The sequence below is a fragment of the Rattus norvegicus genome, chromosome 1, assembly GCF_021556685.1.
Source record: "Rattus norvegicus strain SHRSP/BbbUtx chromosome 1, alternate assembly SHRSP_T2T, whole genome shotgun sequence".
Classification (NCBI taxonomy): Eukaryota; Metazoa; Chordata; class Mammalia; order Rodentia; family Muridae; genus Rattus; species Rattus norvegicus.
Genome location: NC_141534.1, coordinates 73,289,439 through 73,312,494, shown reverse-complemented (window position 1 = coordinate 73,312,494; position 23,056 = coordinate 73,289,439). Strand labels below are relative to the sequence as shown.

At 36.0% G+C, this 23,056-nt stretch overlaps 1 pseudogene across 17 annotated transcripts in view; it reads left to right on the top strand.

The window, feature by feature from the left end:
- Positions 1–22,785, top strand: part of Zfp420-ps2 (zinc finger protein 420, pseudogene 2) — a 36,517-nt pseudogene extending 13,732 nt beyond the window's left edge. For 8 of the 17 annotated variants that reach the window (XR_015649525.1, XR_015649533.1, XR_015649524.1 and 5 more), the window contains 5 exons: positions 16,823–16,904; positions 17,587–17,654; positions 19,173–19,380; positions 19,593–19,719; positions 20,531–22,785. The product of XR_015649525.1 is annotated as a zinc finger protein 420, pseudogene 2, transcript variant X13 (transcript). Of the gene's footprint in view, positions 1–13,129; positions 13,265–14,098; positions 14,195–16,822; positions 16,905–17,586; positions 17,655–19,172; positions 19,381–19,592; positions 19,720–20,530 lie in introns of all 17 variants that reach the window. The other 9 variants (XR_015649522.1, XR_015649516.1, XR_015649510.1 and 6 more) reach the window with 2 other exon arrangements.
- Positions 22,786–23,056: the final 271 nt, after the last annotated feature.

Sequence of the window (23,056 nt, the reverse complement as noted above, 5' to 3'; positions counted from 1 at the left end):
ATTGAATATATGTATTGATGTTTCAATTAATTTTTTTATTTTGTCCTGTTTTAGATAAAACTGAGCTTTTCTAATTTAAGTTAAGGCCTCCTTTCCAACTTCTTTGTTCTAACACAAAGTTATTGAAGAAGGTGTCATTTAGAGTCTGAATTCTCTTCCTAAAAAAGTCTGTTTGTAATTAATCACATGAGATCTACTGAAGATGTCACTAGGTCACTGCATGTACTTTTAGAATCTCCATAGGTATGATTATAAGCATTAAATTATACATAACTTTATTTTTTCTTCTGAGATGTGTACACTATTTTCTAAATGAAATGTTCATATTAGTTTTTGTTCATTTCCTATTTTTTGAGATAATGTCTTTTAACACAGCGCTTCCTGCGCTGGTTATCAGTGTATAGACCATGCTTTGTTGAAATTAGAGAGCTGCGTGCCTCTGCCACCGTAGTGCAGGCATTAAAAGCCCGAGCAGTCATGCCCAGCTTCTGCATCCATGCTCAGAATTACTTTTCTAACTACTATACATATGTGTGAGCTGTGTGTGACCTAGTCTAATTTTTCATATGAAATAGTGAACTTCTCAAAGGATAAACAACATTTCAACAGAGCTGTCCTTCTTTTTCAAGTGCCTTCTTTTGGGAGGTATTAAGTTCCTTTCATATTTGTTCCATGATTAATTCAGAAACTCAGTAGTGTATGAGATTGGTACCAAGGGTTTCTTTATACCCTTGTGTATGGACTGGGCTTTGATAAACAGTGAACCTCAAGTTGTCCAAGGTAAAAATCCTTTGTAAATATCAATCTGTTCCAAGTGTATGATTTTTTCAGAAATCATTTCCAGAATCGTCTATCTTGTTTTCTGTTTATCTACTAAGCACAGTACTGCATTAGAAATTAACATGCTTTCTGAGAAATGCCTTCCCTATCTGCCTTTCTCATGCTGCTCTGTCAGGCTTACTCACCATGGAGGATAAGAAAGAAGCCAGGAAGGTGAAGGGAGAGCAGACAGTATCCAAGGATGTTAGGCATTGAGGCAAGGGTGGCAACGGGTTCAAGTGTCATCGGAAAGAAGACATTATATCAGTTTTGCCACAATTTCTGTTATAACTTTAAGAACTCTGAATACAAAGATATGTTTCTAAATGTTAATGAGGAATAAAAATGTGCTTAGTAAATGTTAGGTTTTCAGATCCCTAGTGTATAGCTTGGCAAATATAATTTCAGATTCTTTCAAATCTTTACTAGTACCTCATGTGATTAATTTCTAAACATCTCTCATGGAATGCGTACCTCTAAGGGCAAAGTCTACTCTCTTGAAAATGTGAATGGTAGGACAAATGACTTAGAAAGTATGCAAGAATTTATAATCCAGGGTTTTGTAAGTGCCACAAGAGAATGAGAACCCTGTTTGCAAATAATAGATAATGCAAATTGCCTACCAGATTATTCTTCTGTAAATATTCTGGTATCGGTAAGGTAGTGAAAAGAGTCCAAATAAACTCCAGTTTATAGAATCTAAGGCTTACCATCATGAGGAGATATTTACTTCATACTTCTAAGAGCCAGTGAACTACCTCACAGCAGTACCTAAATTGATCAGAATCCTGTTTTACTTGCATCATTCTGTCTTTTAGTTTCCCATCCTCACAGCTCCACTCAGCTACCTGTACCCTCTTAGACCTCACTGATGACTTGAAACCTTTCCTAGGCCACCTCACAAGGCATCCTGCAACTAAGAGTTTTCATTCCTCTGGGAGGTCCTGTGTCTTGTTTTGATTCCTAACATCAGAGCTTCTGGAGAACCCTGTGGGAATGCTGGCTTTTTCCTGCCCTTGGTTCGGGTAACCTGGCTCTCAATATACATGTCTTGAAATACTGCTGAATTTTCCAAATGTATAGCCTCTGCTTCATTTCTCTGTCCTTACTCTGATAAAGTGATTGTCCCTATCCCACTGGTACCCATTAGTCTCACATAAACAGGCTGCCCTCCACACAGCTCCAGTTGTCAGACTGACATGGACTCACTCGACAGACTTCCCATGCCTGCTGCCATCAGAGACCAGAATTGAATATAAAAATAGTACATGAAGGGTACAATGTGAAATATTTTCAGTGTGCATGTTAACAAATTTGCTATGCACTGGATATCTATGGTTGAAAGTTATATAAAGGTCATCAAGCAGAGGGTCCTCTTTTCATGGAACCTGTAAAATTCTAGGAGACTGGTGGGATGAAATCTCCTGATTTCTAAAAGGGTAGTCCAGAGACCTAGGTTTCCATTGTTCCTGTCTCGTGTTCATTATCCTTGCTTCAGCAGAAATTGATATATATTATGATCATTTGCCAAGAAAAGCCTGAAATTATTCAAGATTGCACTAATCATTGGAACTCATGTTTCAACAATCTCTATTACAGAGAACACCTTAATGTCTGTAAATGATATTTTCCTATTGCAGGGCCTTTTGGGGTCCCTCTTGAATTTTAATAATAACGAAACCGAGATATCTCTATATTATAAGGCTGTTGGCCTGGTTGCTGGGTCAATCTCTCAGCTAGCCCATCTATTGTATCTCTCCATGTGGTTCTCACTGCTTCTACCTCCTGCTCTGTTCCTGTTCTGCTTCTGTCCAACTCTCCCTCACTCTTCTCTCCCCCTGCCTTCCCCAACTTCAGCATACAGCCTTTCTTACTCTAATGCCACACTTACTTTTCGCACAAAACAGCTATTATCATAGTTGAAGAGATTCCTCCTCCATGGCAGATTGCCTTTCTTTTGGGCAGGTGAAGAAGTAACAAACATTTACATATCCTATTAGCCTCGCAACCCCCAGCACAGCAATTAACAGTTGAGAACACAGTGATACACTCTTATAGCCAGTTGATAAGATGTGTGGGTTATCACAACCTTTTCCTATTTGTTGAACATGACTGTCTTCTTGCACTGAAATCCCTGAAGCATTTATATAATGGTATGGTTTCATTTACTGTAGAACACTGCCTTGTCTAAGGTCTAAAATTTCAGAGTCTCACTATTTTTGTATCACTTGTCAAATTTGTGAATTGAATATTTCCTGAACATTTCTCAGTATTTCAAAATGATCTGTATACGTACTCGTAAGTCTAAGCTTTACATAAGCATGTACACATTGTCTTGTTCTATGGTTATCTCTTTAAAGTTTCATGAAATTTGTATGGATTGACTCACATGAGATTAAGCTGAAGGTATTTCTTAAAACATTTGCTAGAGCTTTATGATGAATTTCCTGGTATGTCTATAATACTAGCGTTGTTTAAAGAATTTAACCATGATTTCAAACAGAATTGTTATTGAGGGACTTATTGAGTGGGATTTCTGATGTAAAACAAGCCATAAGGACATGATAAAGTGTTCAGTATTTGCCCGTGGGCAGCAGTGTTCTGAGATTCAGTGGAACATGACTGTATAATCAGGTCTAAGCCTTTGTACTGAGGCATGTGTGGACATATCCCATTTGTATGACGTCACTCACTGAGAGTTTTGTAAGCACAGTTTCATTCATCTCCCTATAGTGTTCTCTCTCTCTCTCTCTCTCTCTCTCTCTCTCTCTCTCTCTCTCTCTCCTTCCCTCCCTCACTCCCTCCCTCCTTCCCTCCTTCTCCCTCTCTCCTCCCTGAATGCAACAAAGAATGTAGGCTCCTCTCCAAGGCTCCCTAAACCTATCCATTCAGTTTGTTTTGAGCCCTTCTTACAGAACCAGGTACTACTATGGCAGTAAGCCTGGAACAATGAAAACCAACAATCTTCCCTAATTTAGCTAACTCAAAGTTTCTCTAATACCAATTTTCTGGTGTACATGAAATTTGGAAGAACGATAAATGGGCTCACCACTTGTTACACGAGGATCATTTCCTGGGAGATGCAAAATGCATAGGCATGTACTCATCTGAAATGGGAACTGAGAATAGAACCAAATATGGATGCTGTTAAGTCCATCTTGTTAAACCAATAAGCTTTATTGGGGTTAGTTAACAGTATTATGGGGAAGGAGCAATGTACAACAACGAAAGGGACTCAAAGATAATTACTATCATGAAACTAATCTAGCAGTGGATATAGATTATTCATAGTAGACACCTGGAGCATACTGCACACTTGCAATCATGCCCACAGTTTCAGGGGTGTCCTGTCTATTACCTCTTTTATTTCATCTGTCTCTAGTGGTTAAGTAATGGGGATGTATTTTCTCTGAATATCAATTGTGGTCACTGGTTGTCTTGTCTGAAATGATGGAGTTTACCACTAGTGCCAGTTTCCTACCTGGGATTCTGTGGGTCTTGAGTGTAAAACTAATGGGCCCCATCTTGTAGATAGGAGTAACCAGGGTGAGGTTGTATGTATGGTTAATGCTATTGGCACAACCAATCTGGGTGGCCTCCATATCTATCTAGCCATCTATCTTTACAATAACATTTTGTCTGGTCATAGAGGAAGGAGAAAAAAAGTCATTAAATGAAGGAGGAGGAGAGTATATAGAAGTGATAAGAGTTTTAATTTTCTCCTAACCTGCTGTGGAAGGTTCTAACCTGCTGTGGAAGAATTTCCTGACTCTATTTGGAGGGACTATTTATTATAAATGATGATTTCTTGAACCTTGAACCTCCACATGTAAGAGTTGTCCTGGACCAGAAGCAAAAGAGATTAAAGGGAGGAAAAATTTATGTCCAAATAAGTAGAGTTGAGCACAGCTGATGAAGTGAAGCTTCACACTTCTGGGACTGAGAACAAGTTTGCTGACCTCAGCATCCTCTGAAACTTAAAGGAACAGGGTCATGTTAGGGTTGACAGGTAGAAAGGGAAATTATGTTGAGGCAAGTGAGTAAAGAACTTGAGGAGAGATAGATGAATCCAGTGAGGGAGGGCTTCAAGCTTAGCAGTTGTTTATATTATAAGAATTACCTTGAAGGTACCTTGCCGTTTCTGGGAAAAGGATGAGGACATTGGTTGGGAGGAGAAAAAAGGACCTGATCTCCAATATTGACTGGAGATGGACAGGATTTAGCATGTGACCAGGGTGGAAAGAGGTCAGTAATGTTTCATAAGAAACACAAACAGAATTTAGACAAGCCTTAGAAAAACTTATAAATGAAAGTATGAACAATATTGAGACACAAACAGAGGAATTTTGACAAGAACTTATGGAGCTACTGAATGTTGAAACTGAAAGGGAACAGTCTGAGTCATTCACTATTTAGAAAGCCTAAAATAAGCTTTCACTGCTTTTTTGTTTTGTTTTGTGTTTTGTTTTGTTTTGTTTTGTTTTGCAAAGATTGACTTCAGCTATAAATAGAATAGTATCAGATTCAGAAGTCAGACAAATATCAATTGAATCTTTGGCTTTTGAAAGTGCCAATCCAAAATGCAAAAGGGTGACTAGACCTTTAAAGACAAGCTCATCACCAAAAGATGAATGGATTAGAAATATAACTAATGGTGTATCTCATGTTTATGATTCTACTCTGATAGGAGAAGTAATTTCTCAAAGTTTTAAGAAAAGTCAAAATGTCAAATGTTTTAATTGTGGTAAGCAAGGTCATTTGAAATGCTGATTGTAAGCAAAGCGTTCCTGGAAACAGTAGTTTCTCTAGAGATAAAAAATTAAATATCTATATAGAAAGATTTCCGAGTTGATTCTGGAAGGAAAAATGAGAGTTCATCAATTAGCAGGAATAGACCCCACAGAAAATATGGTATCCTTCACTAATGTTGAAATTGCCTCATTATGAGCAGAAAATGAACACTGGCAGAAATTTTTGGGGGGAGAGGTTAACAACAAGTAGCCCCAAACCAAGATTCCTTAATTTATAAAAAGAACTAATTGAATTCTCAGTCATATAGTTAAAGGGACACCACATTTTGGATCCCCTCCATTCAGTACAGATGAAAATAAATTAGTGAATGCAGGTTATCAGTCAGGGTATTCCAAGGCCTTCTAGAGGGACAGATGTGCTCCATCTTTAATTGATGTTTAACTGAGTGTTGTAAAGCTGTTAATTTTCCCTGTTTTAAGGCCATTCTTGAACCCAGATGAAATCATCCCTGATCTATTCCAGGCAGGAAGTAAGGTATTTACCAACATCTCTTAGAATTGAGGGTTCTTTTGATCTTGATATTTTTGATAACCTTCTATTTGGAGGCTTTCTCCCTATTTTCCACTAGCAAGGGTCACATTTAAATCTAGTACTGTATCTCTATTAAGGAAAATTGTCCACATCCACCATCATGGGACTAATGGTCCCATTTGTATCATCTTGGTCTTCCTATTTATAAAAGTCTTGGTCAAAAAATGCTCAGGAGACACCACCTACTCCCATCAGGAACCTAGTCTCATCATAGGATAGTCTTTTCTGCCACTGGGACTTTCTCTTAGCTATTTAAAACTTTTATTGTTTTTATTGTTATTTTTCTCTAGTATGTTAGTGATCCACTAGATTTGTGAGTTTTTTCCTCTTACTGAGTGATATTGAGTGTTGCCATGCAAGGAATCTAATGGTGGCAGGGGTTTGTTGTCTTTATTCTTTTTGGATTTTCAGTCCTTTTCCCAATGCAAGCATTCCCTGTAGTTGGGACCAATTGATTTATGTGGTTCAAGGGCAGTTGCATCGTTGTGGGGTTGGGATCTCCCATCCAGTGTCTGGTCTCTCCATATTTAAAACGTGGAGTTAAGACAATGTTGCCACTACAAAGGCTTGGGTGAGAGACAAGGCCTAGTATGAAGCAGTCTCAATGTCATGGGATCCATTTATTGTAATATTCATTTTCTAGTCGTTGGCATTCTTATGCTCCAGTTTCACTTGATCCCAGATGAGAATTTTTAGGACCACTGACGTGTTTATAAAAAGAAAGAGGGGATGGTATGTTTTGTGGATGTGTGGTTAGGTATGGGGGAAGGAAGTGCCTCTGTGGGCCCATGCTGAGGCATCCCTTCCCCCTGAGGGACCAGCCACATGAAGGTATAGAATAGAGTTTATTCAGGGCATGGGAAGGGGACTTGAGAGGATAATAGAGGCAGAGAAAGAAAGGGAAGGAGTGAGGGAGGGAAGGATAGGGAGGGATGGGGAGAGGAAGGAGGAGGGAGGGAGGGAAAGAGAATACAAAAGAAGAAGTAGAGGCTAGCCATAAGCACATAGAGAGTGAGGAGGGAAAGGAATAGGGAGAGAGCAGAAGTAAGAGCGGAAGAGCAACAGCAAGAGAGAGAGGAGGGGGGCAAGCAGCACCTTTTATAACGAGTCAGGCATACCTGGCTGTTAACCTCATAACTGTAGGGCAGAGCATATCTGGCTATTGCCAGGTAACTGTGGGGTAGAGATTAGACAATATGCTAACAAGCAACTCTTTTGCTTCAGGGTTTGTATTTTTCAGTCTAAACTGGCTTGCACCCTTAGTATAAAGTCCAGGAGAAGATATATATCTCCACCAAAACTAGATAAGATTGACAGGAACTGGATATAGTTCTCTGGAGAGAAACAACCAGAGCATGTCAAATACAGAGGTGAACGCTAGCAGTAAACCACTGAAATAAGATCCCTGTTGGAGGAATTAGAGAAAGGATTGAAAGGGCTGAAGGGACTTTCAACCCTATAAGAACAATAATGCCAACCTATCAGAGCTTCTAGGGACTAAACCACTACCCAAAGACTATACATGGACTGATCCATGGCTCCACCTGCATACGTAGCAGAAGATAGCCTTGTTGGGTACCAGTAAAAGGAGAAACCCTTGGTCCTGCCAATGTTGAACTCTCAGTGCAGGGGAATGTCAAGGGGGGGGGTGGTTGTAAGGGGCATGGATTTGTGATATATATATATATATATATATATATATATATATATATATATATATATATATATATATTACAAGACAGCACAAGTAAACAAGTAGAAGCCCTTAAAGAGGAAACACAAAAATCCCTTAAAGAGTTACAGGAAACAAACAGGTGAAAGAATTGAACAAAACCATCCAGGATCTAAAAGTGGAAATAGAAAAAATAAGGAAATCACAAAGGGAGACAACACTGGAGATAGAAAATCTAAGAAAGAAATCAGGAGGCATAGATGCAAGCATCACCAACAGAATACAAGATATTGAAAAGAGAATCTTAGGAGCAGAAGATACCATATAAAACATTGACACAATAGTCAAAGAAAAAGCAAAAAGCTCATAACCCAAAACATCCAGGAAATCCAGGACACAATGAGAAGACCAAATCTAAGGATAATAGGTATAAAAGAGAAAGAAGATTTCTAAGTTAAAGAGTCAGTAAATATCTTCAACAAAATTGTAGAAGAAAATTTCCCTAATCTAATGAAAGAAATTCCTATGGACATACAGGAAACCTACAGATTGGACCTACACCAAACAGATTGGACCAGAAAAGGATTTTCTTTCATCACATAATAGTCAAAACACCAAATACACAAAACAAAGAATACCAAAAGCAGTAAGGAAAAATGTCAAGTAACATATAAAGGCATACCTACCAACATTACACCAGACTTCTCACCAGAGGCTAGGAAAACTAGAAGATCCTGAGTAGATGTCACACAGACACTAAGGGAACACAAATACCAACACAGGCTGCTATATCCAGCAAAACTCACATTTAACATAGATGGAGAAACCAAGATATTCCATGACAAAACCAAATTTATACAATATCGTTCCACAAATCCAGCCCTACAAAGGATAATAGATGGAAAACTCCAATACAAGGAGGGAAATACACCCTAGGAAAAGCAAGAAAGTAATCTTGCAACAACCCAAAAGAAGATAGCTACACAAACATAATTCCATCTCTAACAACAAAAATAACAGGAAACAATAATCACTGGTCCCAAATATCTCTCAATATGCATGAACCCAATTCCCCAATAAAAAGACATAGACTAAGAGACTGGATACTTAAAGAGGACCCAGCATCTTGCTGCATACAGGAAACATACTTCAGTGACAAAGACAGACACTTTCTAAGAGTAAAAGGCTGGAAAAAATTTTCCAAGCAAATATAAGATAAAATCAACTTTCAACTAAAAGTTATCAAAAATATAAGGAAGGACACTTCATACTCATCAAAGGAAAAATCTACCAAGATGAATTCTCAATTCTGAACATCTAAGCTGCAAATGCAAGGGCACCCACATTCATAAAAGAAACTTTATTAAGCTCAAAACTTTAATAAAGTGCAAAGCACACTTTGTACTTCACACATAATAATGGAAGACTTAAACGCACCACTCTCAGAGAAAGAGTGAAACTAACAAATTATGAACCAAACGGATTTAACAGATATCTGTGGAACATTTCTTCCTAAAACAAAGAATATACCTTCTCAGCACCTCATGGTACAGTCTCCAAAATTGATCATATAATCAATCACAAAATAGATCTCAACAGATACAAGAAGATTGAAGTCATCCCTTGCATCCTATCAGATCACCAAGGACTAAGGCTGGTCTTCAATAAGAAGAAAAATAGCAGAAATCCATGTATACATGGAAAATGAACAATGCTCTATCCAATTACTTATTCAAGGAAAAAATAAAGAAATTATTGACTTTTTAGAATTTAATGAAAATGAAGGCACAACATACCCAAACTTGAGGGACACAGTGCTAAGAGTGCCTCCAAAGAGAAATTGGAGAGAGCATTCACTAGCAGCTTGACAGCACACCTAAAAGCTCTGGAACAACAACAACAAAAAAGCAATTTCACCTGAGAGGAGTAGAAGGTAGGAAATAATCAAACTCAGGGCTGAAATCAACCAAGTACAAACCGAAAGAACTATGACAATGGATCAACAAAACTGGGAGCTGGTTCTTTGAGAAAAATCAACAAGATAAATAAACCCTTAGCTAGACTAATCAGAGGGCACAGAGAGTGTATCCAAATTAACAAAATCAGACATGAAAATGGAGACATAACAAGAGAAACTTAGGAAATTCAGAAAATTAACTGATCCTACTATAAAAGCCTATAGCCAGCAAAACTGGAAAATCTGGAGGAAATGGACAATTTTCTAGACAGATACCAGGTACCAAAGTTAAATCAGGATCAGATAAACCATATAAACAGTCCCATAACTCCAAAGGAAATAGAAGCAGTCATTAAATGTCTCCCAACCAAAAGAGACCCAGCACCAGTTGGGTTTAGTGCAGAATTCTATCAGACCTTCAAAGAAGACCTCATACCAATACTGTCCAAATTATTCCACAAAATAGAAACAGAAGGAACACTAACCAATTTGTTCTTTGAAGCCACAATTACACATATACCGAAACCACAAAAAGTTCCTACAAAGAAAGAACTTCAGACCAGTTTCCGTCATGAATATCAATGCAAGAATATTCAATAAAATTCTAGCAAACCGAATCCAAGAACAGATCAAAACGATCATTCAGCACGATCAAGTAGGCTTTATCCCAGGGATGCAAGGATGGTTCAATATACAAAAATCCATCAACTTAATCCACTATATAAGCAAACTCAAGGAAAACCACGTGGTCATTTCATAGATGCTGAGAAAGCATTTGACAAAATTCAACACCACTTCACGATAAAGTGTTGGAAAGATCAGGAATTCAAGACCCATACCTTAACATAGTGAAAGCAATATACAACGAACCAGTAGCCAACATCAAAGTAAATGGAGAGAAACTTGAAGCAGTCCAGGGACTAGACCAGACTTCCTACTCTATCCTTTTCTTTCTTGCTGGTCTCTGAAGAGTTAAAAGATATTTGAAGTCCTCGCCAAAACAATTAGACAATCAAAGGAGGTCAAGGATGCAAATGATATGATAGTATACTTATGTGACCCCAAAAATTCCGCCAGAGTACTCCTACAGTTGATAAACAACCTCAGCAAAGTCCTGGATATAAAATCAACTCAAATCAGTAGCCTTCTTCTACCCACAGGATAAACATGCTGAAAAAGAAATTAGTGAATGGACACCCTTCACAATAGTCACAAATAATATAAAATACCTTTATGTGACTCTAACCAAGCAAGTGAAAGATCTGTATGACAAGATCAAGTATCTGAAGAAAGAAATCGAAGAAGGTCTCAGATGATGGAAAGACCTCTCATGCTCATGGATTGGCAGCATTAATATAGTAAAAATGACCCTCTTGTCAAAAGCAATCTACAGATTCAAAGTAATCCCCATCAAAATTCCAACTCTATTTTTCATAAAGCAATTTGCAAATTCATTTGAAAAAGCAAGAAACTCAGGATAACCAAACTATTCTCAACAATAAAAGAACTTCTGGGGCAATCACCGTCCCTGACCTCAAGCTGGATTACAAAGCAATCGTGAAAAAAGCTGCCTGGATCAATGGATGGATGGATGGATGGATACATATACATACATAACGTACATACATACATACATACATACATACATACATACATACATACATACATTCGGTGAAAGTGTAGGAATTCCCTGGTAGAAATTTTGTTGTCAATATATTATATTCTTTGGAGATAATGATACATTGACTTCTTCCTTTCCAAGTTCTTTTATTTATTTATTTATTTATTTTTATCTCACTCAGTTCTATTATTCTAACTAGAACTTAATGTATTACATTGAACAGGTAAGGAGTGGACAGCCTTGGCTTGTTCCTATTTTTAGTAGAACTGCTTTGAGTTTCTCTTCACTTAATTGCTTTTAAGTATAAGCTTGCTGTAAATTGCTTTCAGTATGTTTAAATTATATTCCTTGATTTCCAAATCTATCCTTGACTTGTATCATGAATGCTTGTATTATGTCAAAGGCTTCTGATAGAATGATAATACAGATTCTTTTTTTTTTCCAAGTTTGTTTATAGGATGGATTACATTGAACAGTTCCTAAATTTCTGTGATGAAGCCTACTTAATCATGTTGAATGACATTTTGATGTGTTCTTGGTTTTGGTTTGCAAGTATTTTATTGCATTTTTTTATATCTATATTCTTAAGGACACAGGTCTCCATCTTTTTAAAAAAATTTGTGGTTTGGATAGTAAGGTGACTGGCTTCATAAAATGAATTTGGCAGTGTTCTTTTTCATTTGTGAAATAATTTGAGTAGTGTTACTTAAAAACTTTTTAGAAAATCTAGTAGATTTGTTTGCTAAAAAACTCTGGCCTTTGGCTTTTTGTTTGGGATACTTTTATTGACTGTTTCCACTTCATCAGTAGTATAGGCCTATTTAAATTGTTTATCTGATCTTGATTTCAGTTTTGTATGTGCTATCTATTGAAAAAAATTATCCATTTCCTTTAGATTTTCCAATCTTGTGGAGTACAAGTTTTTAAGTGATGACCTAATGATTTCTTTGGTTTCCTCGTTATCTATATATATTCTTCCCTTTACATTTCTGATTTTGTTAATTGTGATATTCTATTTCCATTTTTTGTTTTTGTTTTTGTTTTAATTTTAGTTAGTTTGGATACTGGTTTATCCTGTTGATTTTTCTCAATGAACTGTTTTATTGATTCTTTGAATTCTTTTTCTATTTTATTGATTTTTAGACCTCAATTTGATTATTCCTTGCAACCTATTCCTATTTGTGTGTAATTATTTCTTTATGTTTTAGAGGTTATAGGTGTGCCATTATGTTGCTATTATAAGATCCACAACTTTTTGATGTAGGCACTGTCTGCTATGAGCTGTCCACTTAACACGACTTACATTGTGTCTCATAAATTTGGGTGTGTTGTGTATTCATTTTCATTGAATTCCAGAAAGACTTTGTTTTTAAATATCTGCCTTGGAAACATGAAAATGCAGAAACATTCTATATGGGATCTCCAGTGATATAAAAGAAAGTGGCCCTGATTGGATTATCAGGAATGATACTTTTAGAAGACGTGGTCTTGTTGAAGTAGGTTTGGCTTGTTGGAAGCAGTTTTTCACTGAGGTTTGGCTTTGAACTTTCATGAGCTCACTGTCTCTTCCTGCTGCTTATTAATCCAGATGCAGAACTTTCAGCTACCTCTCCAGTACTACATCTGCCTGCATGCCACTATGCTTCCTTCCATGATAGTAATTGATGAAACCTCTGAGTACGTAAGACCATTCCATTTAAATGTTTTCCTTCATCAGAATTGCCATGGACATGGAGTCTTTTCACAGCAATCAATTCTGACTGAAACAACATTCATCAGGGAGCTCCTTTCCCAAAACACAGTATTGTTTCGCCATCTATTTATCCTGCTTTCTGCATGGTAAACAGTTAAGGTAAATATCAGAAAGCTTTTCTTAATTCTTATATTAAAGTCCTGTTGCAATGAAGATTATTTTGATCATGCACAAAAGGATATTTCAACAACGATAAGCCTCTGCTGAGAGTATCATTCTAGAGAATTGTTAGTTTACTAATAGTAACAAATATAACCAAAAATTGGTTTTGGGATATTTTTAATCATGCACCAATCTCTATAAGCCTTAATTGTATTCATTTTCCAGTGAATCTTAATATAAGTGATAAATATGGGCAAGTCTTGAATCAAGGCCCAAAGTATTTTGCCTAGCAACATGTGAATACCCAATAGAAATCTTACACAGATAATGATTTTGGGAATGATTTATGAATCCTCACAGTGCATACTTTTTCAGAGACAAATGATACAACAGAAAATTGTAGTGCTGATGTCATAACCACAGATATTACTCTATTGACACACTAAACCTGAACATTCATAAAATGTTTGCATATTGGAGGACTTTATGAATATAAAGACTGTGACAAATGCCTTAATTTGTTCAAACATCAAAGTCCAATAATGAATATATCCTAGACAACAATGCACAAAAAAAGAGATTGAAACTCCTTTGATACTAAATACAACTTATGATAAAAATGAATCCAAATTGGAAAGAAATCATACCAATGCAGAAATTCAACAACAACCGGCTGCCTTCCAGAGAGAATGTGACAGGGACAAGCTACTGGCAGTCTCCAAAACTGAAAACCAGCTACAATTAAATGTTTTCCTTTCTGAGATGTGTAGTGTTCATGATGTCTCTTCATATAGACTCTTGCATATGAGACAGTCTTCTGTTTGCCTTCAGAACAAGATGCAGAACTCTGAGCTCCTCCAGTAGCATGCCTGGCCAGATGCTGCTGTGCTTCCTGCCATGATTATAATTGACTGAACCTTTGAGCCTGTAAGACCGCATCTATTAAATGTCCTTTATAAAAGTTGCCTTGGTCTGGGTGTCTTTTCACCGCAATGGAAACCCTAACTGAGTCATACATGTAGCAGTGTTTCAGTTATAGATTCCCTTCTTGAGCCTGTGAGTGATCTTTCCAGTCATTGACTTTTGACCAGCTTCCAATGCCAGCTATGTATTTCCTTTGTGGATGATCACAGTTTAAACCAGAAATGCTTCAGTTACTTACAAAAATAGTCTTGGCACTATTGCGATGGTGGATATGCCTTATCTAACAGGTTGGTGTTGCAGCAGTAGGGATCACCATCTGTGGACATCCAATGCTGATTCTTTTTGCATATTAGCCTTTTGAGCAGTTTGAGTACTATACTAGCATATCCAAGACATTTTTAGACTATAAGTAGTCTGCTGACTTCTCAGCATATTCCCATGGGATTTATTAAACCAAGTGATATTTTTCTTGTATTTTGATATAGCTTATCATGAGTCTTTTCAGATTGGACCATTCTTGTAGACTATTTGTAGGTTTTGAATTGAAGAATTATGTTTCCCAAATTATGTAATTTGGGAAAATATGCCTTCCTCGTTTTCTTATTTAACACATTGAAAATGTTCTAAGTCTTACTAGATCTTTGTAAGCATAGTGTATCCACACTGTGATGAGTTAGTTTCTTCTGAGTACAGTAGGTTTCAAAGTTTGTAATGACAGGTTCAAGATGTTGGCTACTATCTTGATTATACTGAGGTATGTTCCTTCTGTTCTCATATTCTTCAGCACTTTCACAGTGTCACAGTGAACCAATGTGATAATTTGCCCGAGACCTTTCATGGATATAGTTGTGTATCTCTCTCACTAATTGTATATATTTTGTGTGGGAGTTGCCTGGTTTACAGGTGTTGAAACAATCTTGCATCATTGACATGAAGTCAACTTGAGATCCCTTTTTGTATCCATTAGAGAATCCCTTTGTTAATGTGCATCCTTGTAACAATCTGTGATTGTTTTCTTTGTAAATAACTTTTTTGCTTATCTGCTTTCTGTATCAAGGTAAAGCCAGATTTCTGTTATGACTGCCTAACATGGCTTTTCATTCTGTATTCTGCAGTATTCATTTTGCAAGATTATTATAGGTTTTTCTGAAATAATTGGAGAATTCATAGAGAGTAGATCCAGTTCTCATACATTGTTAGTGGAAACACTGTGTCAGCACTTGCTCATTTCCTGGCCTAATTTTATGGCATACAAGTTTGATTTTCACTTGTTTCTAGGAAATCATCTTTTCATTTTCAATTCTCAGTAGTTATGTATGACTTTACATAGTATATCATCCATCTGCTATTTCCCATTGTCACACTAAAATACTAGAATAGTGGCATAGAAAGAGACCATTAAGCATCTGTTAAATGTCTGGAGAACTACTTGACATTAGAGAAATATAAGTCAATATTATACATAAAAAGAGTTGCATATATACTAATATCATGGTTATGACAACATTTTGTAGTAATAGTATTTCAACATTCAGAATGAGTTCTTTTCTTTTGAGACATACATAAATGTATGTATATGTGTGTCTATTCATATATTTGTATACTAGTATGTGATTGTATATGTACAGCAATATATGATAGGAGACCCATGTCACATAGTCTTCCTTTCCTTGGAACTGCAAGGGATATCATAGAGGAAATCCATAACACCCAGGAACAGGGGTGGGGGGTCTCACTGAATTAATGTTTATTACTGATTTGGACCTGAGAACTGCCTGAAACAATTTCAAGACACAGACATATGCATCTTCAGGAAGATGTTCCCAATGATGATAGGATTTTGACAGATTTGACATAATGACAGATTTCCAAGGGTATACCTGGAAACGATTCACTTTATATCTATGTACAATCTCTTATATGTAGCAGCCATCAGAGAGGTTCTGCCATGCCCAATTCTTGATGATTCTGCCTTGACATTGTCTAGAACAGTTGTTCTTAACTTGTGGGTCATGACCTCTTGTGGGTCAATTGACCCTTTCATACGGGGGTCACCCAACAGTACTATAAAACACATATTTCTGATGGTTTTAAGAACTGATACACCACTCTTATATCAATATACAGGTGGGTCTGCCACATCAACATATGATATCCTGGTACTGTTTTCAAAGGTCCAAGCATTAAAAATGTGGAGAACCACTTAAAAAATTTAGCATATGGACATTCTATTTAAAGACAGATATTGTATATAGAGTGATGGCTAATGAAACTCTATTTACTTTTAGGCATCCATCTTAGTACCCACTAACCAATTGTCCCTGACTCTGGTCCTTGAATGATAAGTTTCCAGTAATAATCTTAAGTACTCATGTTTTGCAGCAGGTATACATATGCTCTGTGTTTGTGCCTATTATCCACTGAGATTTGAAAAAAATGCTGAAATTGTAGTCATTCTCCTTGCCGTATTCAATATATCATTCCATGCTCTCCTGTCTATAAGAATGTTGACAAATTTTCTGGCATCATTTTAATTTTTGTGTCTTTTCATATGTGGTAGCATTTTCCATAATAGAATTGTATTAATGTTAGCTTTTAATTTTTGAAACCTTGATGTGAAACTTCAATAAGGATTCGAGTCTATATTCCTGAGGCAGAAACTTGGAGAAGAACAAGAAGAATAATGAGTACTTCTATGGTAAATGCTTCCCAGGTCAGTGTCTTGTCCACATTTCTCTAAAAATTACTTTTATTCTTTAAAGCATTCAAGACGTTAGTTCACTCACTCTTGTAATTGTATTTAAAATGTTTTCTCTGATTTATCTTTGTTCTTCTCCAATAATAAAAATTAAGTATTTTGATCTTTTACTTATAATGGAATAAGCAAAGCCTTGTCCTATTGTATTTTCACTGGGTTTAAACTGTAAGGACATACATTTCCAAAGACTGAAAACCTGCAGTTCTGAAAGAGAGTGAATATATTGTAATTGATACTCAAAGAATATATTGGTGGCTAATTTCTTCATTGAATGGACTTGTGTTCTTTCATATCACTGGGAAAGTACATCTCATGTGCCATATAAAGTATATTTCAGGATTAGTCAGGTTTCCAGAAACAACCTTGTGAATATGGATCTGTACATATCTAGACATGACATCACAATGCATGGAAGAGAAGAATTTATGAAAGAGTAGAATTAGAATACACTCACTATCTTGAGTCCTAATAGTAAATACTTCAGTCCCTAGTGGCAGAGATAATGTAAGGAATATATATATATATATATATATATATATATATATATATATTTCTTTTGCTATAAAATGGATGTGTTTGAGAGGAGATACAGATTTCAATATTCTGGTCTATCTTTTCGGCATTTTATGTCTCACAGTGATCATGAGTGTTTTCATACATGAAATTTGCTTGTCCTAGAAGAGATTCTGCCCATTGCTCAATGTGGTAAGTTTGTCAATGTACAGATGACTTTTTTCTTTTTCTCTTTTGTTTCTTTTGTTTAGAAATATAAACACACTGTCTCTACCTTTGTGTGTGGCAACACATGGAATGTATTAGTAGGAGCTTTCTGGAGAGTGTTGCCTTGGTACTGTGTATAAGCCACCAAATTTCCCTCTTAACTTTTTCTCTTCTATTCTTTAGCAGAAAGAACGTTCCATCCATACTAAGTTTTTCCTCTACCCCAAGCTATGTATTATATAGGTTAAAAACTCTGAAGAGTTCTGGAGTTGCTTCTTTACAATAATTTTTTTAAAGATTTATTTATTTATTATATGTAAGTACATTGTAGCTGTCTTCAGACATACCAGAGGAGGGCATCAGATCCCATTACAGATGGTTGTGAGCTACCATGTGGTTGCTGGGATCTGAACTCAGGACCTCTGGAAGGGCAGTCAGTGCTCTTAACCACTGAGCCATCTCTCCCGCCCCCTATAATAATATTTTTTAAATAAGTAAGTGTTCATCTGCATATTTTTTATACTCTGAATGATTCATTATGCTCTTGAATCCCTGAGTGGAGCATTAAGTCCTTGGAACTGAAGTCAGGATGGTAATCGGCTGCAATGTTTATAGAAACAAAAGAAAAGAAAGTTTAAGTTACAAGATTCAAATCTTAAGTCAATCTCATGAGCAGTAATGTTTTAAAATTTCCTGGACAATTAGTATAATTCTCTCTCAATTTAAAAAGCCAATTTGGTCTAAGAAAATGGTTCTACTTCATCTGAATGCACCATCTCATACAGCATTTATTTACAGACACATATCTAATTATTCTGTAATGAAAAACCATATGGAAATTATGGGATTGTTATTATCTATATTGCATATGTTAACTTGGAGAAAACTCTGAATACTTTTAATGCTGTCTAATAGTTTTTTTCTATTTATGATAGTAAATATAGTCTTATAAGATAACCTATACAATGTACTTGATTCTGTGTGTCATTTGAAATGAAGAATGTGTTCTCTGCTATTATACGTCTTTATGTTTAAAAAAAACTATGATTCTTAATTCATCCAACAGTTCTGCATTTCATATTCAACCTTTTTGTTATAGAAAGGGTACTCATCTGAGGATTTTAGAATTGTGTCAAGTGAGTTTTATCTGAAAACAGGATTTATATAATATCCATAGTTCAGCAAGGCTGAAAGTTGTAGTATTTAGAAGCCCAGTGTTACTCATTGTAACTTCACCATCTGTGATATGACACTGGTATTCTATTTGATAGCAGCCCATACTTCATAAAGGCACATTCCTGCAACTCAGCCTCAAATGTGTATGTTATATCCTGTAAAGGTTTGTTGACTGTGATTATATTATGGCATCCTATTTCAGAGAAATGGAAAATACAATATAGAATATGACTATCTTAGATAGCATCTTTCCTTAAAATTAAATTTCAGTGTTCTTTTGCCTACATTGATACATGTCACCAAATGTATGCATGTGTGTTCCTCCAGCCTGCAGATTTCAGAAGAGAGCACTGGATTTCAAATTGGGATGAAAATATATTGTAAAGTTTCAGGCAGGTGCTGGGAAACAACTTTGGATTATAGAACATAAACTGCAGAAAAATTTTGAAATAGTGTTATGATGGCAAGTCCTTCGTCTGCTGATAATGTCTTAGAAAACATCAGAAAACTCATGAAGAGGAGAGACTTTATGAATGTAAGCAATACAGTATGTAATCTGTGTATATAAGAGTAGCAGTGCTTAGCTTGTGACACATTTCTACAGCCCTTCTAAAAGTTGTTTGTCCTTGATTATTTTGCCATGGCTCATCTTTGTCACAAAATACTTCATATTCTTAGGGCTTTTTTTTACCTTGGAAAACACTTTTGTCTGGCAGTACGTGGTAAACAGGTAGTTTTCCATTATAGGGTCAGTTAACCTTCAAGGATGTGGCCGTGGACTTCTCACAGGAAGAATGGAAATGTCTTGACTGTGCTCAGAGGGACTTGTACATGGATGTCATGTTGGAGAATTACAAGAATCTATTTTTTGTGGGTAAGAATAGTCTTCATGTAGAATTCCTGCTTTATTCTATAAATTTACTAAGTGTATTTACATTGAAATGTAATGTCCCTTTGAAATGTCTAGAGACTTCCCAAATAAGGGCAATTCTGGTTACCAACATAACTTTCTCATTGTTTTTCCTTTATATTTCTTTCCAGTCTTTGGAAGAGAAACCAGTATTATATTTGGTGTGATCTCTCTAAGCCTTATCTATTTTAGTCTGCAGTTCCAATTGGTTAATTTTAATTTTATTATTGCATTCAGGTCTTCACTTTGTTTTGAATTTGAGAAGTGCAGAGGCTTTTGAATAGAGGAATTGCTATTGTGAGAATTTTGGTGTTTCTTATTTACTTTTCAAGTTGTGGTCTCTATATTTAGTACTGATGCAACATGGTCTTTATATCATGAGTTCCATGCCAATGTGGATTACATAATGAATTCTTACCTGACCAAAGCTACACAGTGACACTGTCACAAAACATAAACAAGAGAATAGAGAAACATTGTTTATGTGATTCTACAGAGAGCTCTTTTCTCAATGTATTTTGATTCTCAATCTCCCTTTCAACCTTTCTACAAAATAGTGTTTAAATAAGAATTATTAGGCTATTGTTGTTTGCTGTCATTTCATGTAGACTAGATTTCAGGTTCTTCAGATCATCCTTGTAATGACTGAAGCAAGAAAGGCCTCTCTTGAGAGCTCTATGCTTGAAAATGACTAACTGACCTTGGAAACTTCATCAAACATGGGACATTGTCTTACTAATATCCACTAATGTCTGTCATCTCTACACTTTTTCAGAGAATCATCATATATGTCATAAATGTGAGAACGTCTTGGTTCAAGACACACAGCATATTGTTGATGAGCATGTGAATATCCATGAGAAGTCTTATAAATGTCACAAGCTTTGCAAAATCATTTATAAATCCACTGAATGTACATCTTATAAAACTAACCTTGGGGATACATCTATTGAATCATCAAAACAAAACAGACATCAAACTGAAAACACCAGAGAACCTTGCCAATCTATAAACTGCGTAAACTGTTTAAATTTGTGTTCTAACACTAGTCCAAATCAAGGAATCCACATAGGAAAGAAAAAACACAATGGCACAACACTTGATAAGGTTTTCCACTCTAAACAAAAACTCATGCTGAAACAAACCAATAGTGGAAAGAAACCTTACAAATGTAGTGAATGTGACAAATGTTTTACCAAGAAATGTGATCTTGGTATTCATCAGAGAATTCATAAACCGGAGAAACCTTACAAATGTAGTGAATGTCTTAAATCTTTTACCCAGAAATGCAATCTTAGAAGACATCAGAGAATTCATACAGGAGAGAAACCTTACAAATGTAGTGAATGTGACAAATGTTTTACCAACAAATGCAGTCTTATTATTCATCAGAGAATTCATACAGGAGAGAAAGCTTACAAATGTAGTGAATGTGACAAATGCTTTAACCGCAAATGTGAGCTTAGAAGTCATCAGAGAATTCATACAGGAGAGAAACCTTATAAATGTAGTAAATGTGAGAAACATTTTACCACCAAAGGTGAACTTAGAAGTCATCAGAGAATTCACATAGGAGAGAAACCCTACAAATGTAGTGAATGTGGCAAATACTTTACCCAAAAAGGCAGTCTTATTATTCATCAGAGAATTCATACAGGAGAGAAACCTTACAAATGTAGTGAATGTGACAAATGCTTTACCCAAAAATGTAGTCTTATTTTTCATCAGAGAATTCATACAGGAGAGAATCCTCACAAGTGTAGTGAATGTGACAAATGCTTTACCCTCAAAAGTGATCTTAGAGTTCATCAGAGAATTCACACAGGAGAGAAACCTTACAAGTGTAGTGAATGTGACACGTCTTTTATCAAGAAATCCAATCTTAGAAGACATCAGAGAATCCATACAGGAGAGAAACCTTACAGATGTAGTGAATGTGACAAATCCTTTACCCACAAATGCAGTCTTAGTATTCATCAGAGAAGTCATACAGGAGAGAGGCCTTACAAGTGTAGTGAATGTGACAAATGCTTTACCAACAAAGGCTACCTTGTTAGTCATCAGAGGAATCATACGGGAGAGAAACCTTATAAATGTAGTGAATGTGACAAATGCTTTACACACAAATGCAGTCTTAGTATTCATCAGAGATCTCATACAGAAGAGAAACCTTACATATGTAGTGAATGTGGTAAATTCTTTAGCCACAAATGTAGTCTTCGCACACATCAGAGAATGCATACAGTAGAGAAAGTTTAGAAATGAAGTGAGTAAGACAAATTCTCTACCATGACTATATCAGAGAATACAAACAGAAGAGAAACGTAACTAATGTTATATATCAGGAAAGGTCTTTACCTTTATCACGGATCTAAGGAAATATCTAGAAATTTACAGTGGGAAAAAGTTTCTAGCAGAAAAAAATGGCATGTGATTTGTCTACTCATGATTCTTTGCAACACTTGAGGCTCCACACGGAGAACTATTATGAACACAAGAAACTTGTGAACATCTTTAGGTTATGTTCAAATCTTATAAGCTATACTGCACTTGTACTGAACCACCAAAAATCCGACATTAATGAAATTTTTATTGCAACTTTTTAATTGTTTATCCTTAAATAATTCATTATGAAATCAAATAGGGAACCCAGAATAATGTCAAATTGTTTTAACAGTTTCCAGAAGGCTGAACTAATCCACTGAATAGGGAAACTGATTAAAGCGGGTAATGCACCTCTCAAAATAGATAATGAAACCGATAGCATTCTATATGTTTATCTTAAATGAAAAACTCAGGTATTTTTCTTGAAAATGGATTTGACAAATTGAGACACCAAGATACGATGTCTTTTTTTCTGTAAATATGTTTACAGATATGCAGTTTCCTATGAATGTCCAGGATTCACAGTCTGTACCATAGGATGTTTTCACATTTCAGAATTTCTACTTTCTTTTGGTCCCTTTGGCTCTGGTCACAATTCCTTTTCCATAGTCCTGTAATTCCAATAAAGCTCATTGTTTCAACAAATTACACTTGTTTTTCAGTTTCTACTTGGACTGCTTAGATGAATATACACACTGTGTGTGTGTGTGTATGTGTGTGTATGTGTGTGTGTGTGTGTGTGTGTGTGTGTGTGTGTGTGTGTGTGTGTGTCTACACATATATAATCCATCATCTCCCTGGAAAATGTGCCTCTCACATGGGTTGCTTAATACCATAGGAAAATATCTATTTCCAATGGCCTTAGGACTGAGACACAATTCCTTTGTATCTAGGTGAGTCTGCCTGCATTCGAATA